We start from the raw sequence: 5,784 nt of genomic DNA, 5'->3' as shown, positions 1-5,784 counted from the left end.
CGGGGCCCGGGGCGCGGCAGGCCGGCCGTGCGTGCGCGCGCGCGTGTGCGGGGCCCGGGCGCCCATGCGTGTGTCTGGGTGGGCGTGTGCGCGCGGGCTGGCGAGGGCGCGTGTGCGCGTGTCTGCGCGCTGGGCCGCTCGGCGCGCTCGGCAATCGATTAGAGGACAAGTGTGGCCCCGGCGGCCCCGCGCCGCGCGCCCTCCCGCGCGCCCACCCGGGCCCCGCCCGCGCCCCGGACGGCGCCCCCGCCGGAGGGCCCAGGTAACCGGCCGCCCAGGGGGCCTCGGCGCCTCCAGCACCCGTCCCCCCAAGTGCTGACGAGTCTCACGTTCGCTGCCGGCTGGGAGGGGAGGCTGGCCACGGCGAGGGGAGGCTCATTTCGGCCGCGCCAAGTTCCCGTTCCGTCCGGGGTCGCGGCGGGCGTCCCGGCCGGGCTCGCGGTGCGCGCGTGCACCCGCCGCTCAGGCCCCGCGGTCCTCCCGGCGCCGCGGCTCAACGCGGGCCCCACGGACTGGACGCGAGGCAGGGTAGCGGGGACCTCGGGAATGGATAGAGAAGGAAATTCAGGTCTGAGATGAAGCTCGACTATTACTATTTTGAAAGTGCTTTACGGTGCAAGTTTAAAATTAGAGTGTTTACTTGCTTTTTCTCCCCCCGGGGCATGTGCCACATCCAGCAAAGTCCAAGGAACGGGGGATGGTCCAACAAGTTGTTGGGAGTAAAGTGTCGCCCATCAGTGAGTATATAGCACAGCTTTTTTATTTCGGAGGAACTTATATGGATTGTCATGAGAAAAACAAATGCCTGTTTTTTCCTACAAATAGTAACATTTAGCATCTCTCTTGACCACATTTGCGAAAAGAGGGAATAGAGACTTCTATAATTAAAGGGAAAAGGAAAATGAAAGGAGCTGAAAATACTGAACTGTGTAGTCTGGGTGGCTGAAGTTTGAAAACACATGAAATTATCAGGACTGCCAAACAGCATTTCTGAGAAACCGTATCACAGATTGTGAAGCAAATCGATGCCGAAAGAGTGGGAACAGGCTCCATCCTCCTCCTCCTTTCAAGAATCCCAGAAATAGTTGCCAAGGGTTTTTTTTTTTCTGCTGAAGAAAGAGAAATAATACGCTGAAAGTAAAATCAGCAACTATATCGTGAAGCACCAGTCTATATGTCTGGGAAATTTTGGAAAATGTCCTTTCTTTAGATTTTTGGGTGGAGAAGGAATTCATTCACATTGATACAGACTAGATAATGGGTACCATATGACTTGTATTATACTATATTTAAATTTTATAATGAATTTTTAAAAGTGTGTTTCATGCATTGTACTTATTAAACAACAGTTGTACCAGTAGGCTCGTTTTTAAATTATGGAAAATGGTAGTTAGTGCCATACTGCAAACAGGATTAACCAATTTTCATTGGAGAGCAAAGAATTTGGGCTCAGGCTGGCAACAACTTTATGACAATTTTAAGAAAAATTGCAGTTCCTGTGAGTTACATATTGGTAAAGCAGGGTTTTTTTTTAACCTGTCAATCGTCTAAATAAAAGTAATTTTGTTAAAGTCAGATTTGGGAAAGAACATGAAACTTCATAAATCATTCTAATCATCCCATAGATAGCAAAGATTTTAATCGTTATCTTAGAAAACTGGAATGTTGTTCATCATCTATAAATCCCTAATATATAAAGGATAGCATAACTTCTCTAAATTGCCTTTAAGTCCCTCCTAAAAACTAAGCCTAAGTCTTTTAAGTATCTGCAAAGTTATGGAGGTACTTAGGATGAATTAAAACATTCAAAATAAGGATGAAATATCTGGATAGTTTAAGCAAATTAATTTTTTAGTAGGAGAGATCCAATGTGAATCTTGAATCATCCTCAAGCTCCCGGAAGCTGCCACCGTGGAGATAGTCCTTGCTCCTGGCCGTGGAGAGCTTAATTTAGCTCGTTTGAAAGCCTATCTTTTCAGAGGTCCTTTCATTGGCTTCCTAATCACAGAGGCACACTTCCCCCTCTAGTGGCTGAGCGCTCAGATGCTGCGTTCCCTGGCCCTATCTCCCCAAGAATGGGGGACTGGGGCCTGAGGCAATGGCTCCCAAAATTTAGGATGGCAAAGATCTCATGATCACTTGTGAGAATTAGACCATTTGGGGAAACATTTCCCTCTTTTTAACATCCTATGTTCCTTTCTTATTTGCAGATCATGGTATATTCAACTCACCCCAAAGAAGTCAAGATTATGTTTACAGCCTAAGAGGAGGGGTTCTATTTCATCCTCTGCAGTACAATATTCCTGGCTGTGAGGCTTGCAGTTCCACTTGGGGGAAGGAATCTTTGTATAAACTGTAGTACTTTTCTTTGTTCACAATTTTTCTCGACAGTTTTTTTAATAATATTTAGAGGCTATATTGATTTCCATCTTATGCCATAACTACACTGATTTGAAAAGTACATATATAGCTATACCATGCATAAAAATATACCACCAAGAACTCGCCATGTATCCAGTTGTAGAGTTACAAGTTCACTTCGGGGAGGGGGTGAGAAGGTGGAAAGAAAACACACCCCACCCCCACCATTTTTCACTTAGCTGGTTTCTCATCCTTTCTGTCCCATCCAACTGAAACTGTGCCTTCCCGGCACCAACCCCTATCTCAGCACTTTGTGCGTTTCCTTCATTATACGATTTGTAAATATTCACTTATGAAGTTTTTGAAAGAAAATCTGTCTTCCCCACTAGAATCTCATCTTTTTAAGGGCAGGGATTATATCTGTCTTGATAACAGTTGTTTTCTCAGAACTAGCACAGTGTTTGGCATGAGTTGGTACTCAATAAACGTTTACTGAATGGCTGAATATGGAGCTGGTCACATACATACCTTGCATGTGTTAAACTGTTTTCCAGGACAAAAAAGAGTATGATATCATTCAAATTCCATGAAGAATTTTGTCAAATCTTGGCTCGTAAGTCATGTTACAAATGTCCTTGACAGGTCACCCCTGGTTTATGGTCCACATGAACAATGTGAATGCCTTGGTAGATGACATAAATTTTCTAAGTATAAATAGTAAAAGTGGTTAAAACTGTATATCAAATATAATTTTGAGTAAGCTACATTTACATACGTAACCCCTCTGTTTCATAAACAAATTATTTCTTGTTAATACCTGATAATTCATGAACCAGGTTGACTACTAAGGAATGCACAGATGTAGTTTATAACCACTACGTGCAATTAGCGAAAGAAAATTTTCAAAAGGCAGTGTAGCTAAAAGGCACATTATGAAGTATTAGTGTTGTTTTCTTTGGATGGTTTATTTTACCTGTTTTAGATTTAAAAGCCGTAGTACCCTTTAAAGGAATTTGAATAAAAGTGCATTTTTGTTTGCTCAAGGAATTAACTCCTTGTTTTTAAGTTTGGGGTTTGTTTTTAGCAGAGAGGAGGGGACAATTCGAAACATTGCAATATATTACTAATATCAAAGAAGAAATTTCTGGAAACTAACTACACATTAATTTTTTTCCTTAGATTTTATTGTGCCAGATGATATAGAATATAGTCACCTAGACCAGAGTAGGTGCCTAAAATAACTTGAATCCCTGAAAAAGTGAAGATTAACAAGCACACATAGGCACAGTGTTTTAAAACTTGTTTTATTTTTGTCAGGTGGTGATGTTCTCCTCTTTGAAGTGGTGTTCTCTTTTTAAGTGGGATATGGAACAATGGGCTCACTTTCTCCTGTTGACCTAGATTGGCACTATGAAGAAGCAAGGAAGCCATAAATGAAACCATAGTGTCCAAGAAAACATTCTAAGATATCAAATCCACTTCCTAACTAAGGCGTGGTAATACCGCCCAGCTTTACCTCCCTGACTACGTTGATCGTCTGGGGTCTGTCTGGGTGGTGTGCGAGTCCAACGTGGTAAGGGTCTTCTCATTCCATCCACCTTGGACAAAAGTTTCTTTAACAGTTCTTAAGAGTGTCACTTTGCAATTAGAGATAAGGCTCTTGTGCAAATACTCATGTCCCTAAAAAGGTAACATTATGGTTTAAATTCACACTTTGATAGAATCATATCAGATTTCTTCTAGAGAACAAGGTTTGACGTAGAACAGATGATAAGCTATCTGTATCCCAAATGGCAATTATAAATTGTGGGAGTTAAACTTAGACCAAGGGGGTGAGGACTGGAGAAGTTTCTGAATAAAAATGAAAGCATACATTTTAAAAGATGTTATTAAAATCTTTCACACTTGCTTTAAAATGCAGATGTGTTCAGCATTTGAGAAAATTAGTTCCATTAATGCAAAAATGAAGGAACTTTGAACTGGGTCGCGTGTAGACAGCTGATGCTCAAAAAACAGCTCTTAAGAGGCATTGGGAAGAACACTTCTCTCAGAAACCCTAAAATTATCAAACACAAAAAGTATGATGAGGTTATAGGAACCTCCACTAAAGTGTTAGTACAAAAAAAGAAAAAGGTTCAACTTTTTGAAGACACAGCTCACAAATCGAAAGAGGATAACAGTAAAAGGAGAAGACGTTGTCTAGTGAGCATTAATTTAGATACAAGATAATAAACACCCTCTGGAGATAAGAAGGAAAACCAAAAATGATCATTTGACTTTGAAATTGGGAGGTAAAAATAGGGCAGAGTAGCCTCAAGATCTGTGATACCAACAGTGGGATTCTGCTGGAGATACCCATAGTCTAAAGCAGAGTGATGACAGGTTGCATCTCTAGGGAAATACTTGGTAGCTAAATCAGTGCCAAGAAGAGTATGATCCGGTTTTTTTTTAATCCTGTGAAAAACTCGTGGAATTACATGCCCCGTGTTTGTGAGCAGCCTCAACTCTTTGTAAGCCAAAATTCTTTTATAGGACAGCAGTCTCATCACATGTTTAAACAATCCCATATAAGCTGAAGAAAATAGAGGACTGCATAGCCAACAGCAAAGGAAGGGAGGAATCCCAGGGTTCAGCCTTGCCCCTCTTGATAGCCAGGTGGTGGCAACCAAGGGACTTAAACGCCTTACAGGGATAAGAAGGGGAACCATTTCCTGCTTGACAGCTGAATGAGGGCGTGTACTGTGGAAGAGGGAAATGAAGCAAAGAAAGGTCATTTACAGGTAGTAAAGTCAAATGTCACCTCCCCCAATTCTCATGATTGTGGTTTAGAGAAAGGTTAGCTTAATGTAGAGGTTAGTATGGCATTCTGAGCAGTCTCAAGAGATAATATATGAAGATGAGAATAATACCATCAATATCTCTCCCCCAAGCAGCTGTGTTCAAGCTTCAAAAAAGGTGCTTAAAACTTGACATCATAGTGAGGAACTAGACACCTAGGAACGTTCCACTTAGTAGACTAAGGATGCCATCAAAAGTCCTATAAACGAGATTCCAGAAACTGCTTCATTGGAAGACTGTGTTTTTGAAGTTTACCATTTCTGAGAAATAAATCCTTACACAGAATCTGTAGCCCTTTAGATTGATGTTATAACTGATTTCAATGAAGTTGGAGGATCAGTGGGACTGGGAAAGCCGTGGGGATCATCATCATCGTTATAGGCACTTATTTTGTGCCAGGCATCACGGTAAGCACGTTGACATGCATTATTTCATTTAACGCCCAAAGTCATTTTTAGGAGAGGTAACATTAGCCCAATTTTTCACATGAAGAAGTTGAAGCTTGTAGACCTTATTATCTTGTCCAGGGTCCCATAGTGTCAGAGCTGGACTCAAAAGACATATTTTAGGTTATAAAAAGCCCAT

The 5,784-nt window shown here is 42.0% G+C and overlaps 1 protein-coding gene and 1 long non-coding RNA gene across 3 annotated transcripts in view; one reads left to right on the top strand and one right to left on the bottom strand.

Moving 5' to 3' along the window:
* IKZF2 (IKAROS family zinc finger 2) overlaps positions 1-378 on the bottom strand; it is a 159,406-nt gene extending 159,028 nt beyond the window's left edge. For both annotated transcript variants that reach the window (XM_046644124.1, XM_046644126.1), the window contains exon 1: positions 330-378. The gene's annotated coding sequence lies outside the window, so the exon portion shown is untranslated. The remainder of the gene's footprint in view (positions 1-329) is intronic.
* A 70-nt stretch (positions 379-448) lies between these two features.
* On the top strand, positions 449-3,250 carry LOC124229007 (uncharacterized). Its single transcript, XR_006885821.1, has 3 exons — positions 449-568; positions 678-737; positions 2,211-3,250. It is a non-coding gene; the product is annotated as an uncharacterized LOC124229007 (long non-coding RNA).
* Positions 3,251-5,784: the final 2,534 nt, after the last annotated feature.

This window comes from Equus quagga, chromosome 17 (genome assembly GCF_021613505.1).
Source record: "Equus quagga isolate Etosha38 chromosome 17, UCLA_HA_Equagga_1.0, whole genome shotgun sequence".
NCBI lineage: Eukaryota > Metazoa > Chordata > Mammalia > Perissodactyla > Equidae > Equus > Equus quagga.
Note: the sequence above shows the minus strand (reverse complement) of the source record. Positions and strands in the feature narration are given on the sequence as shown.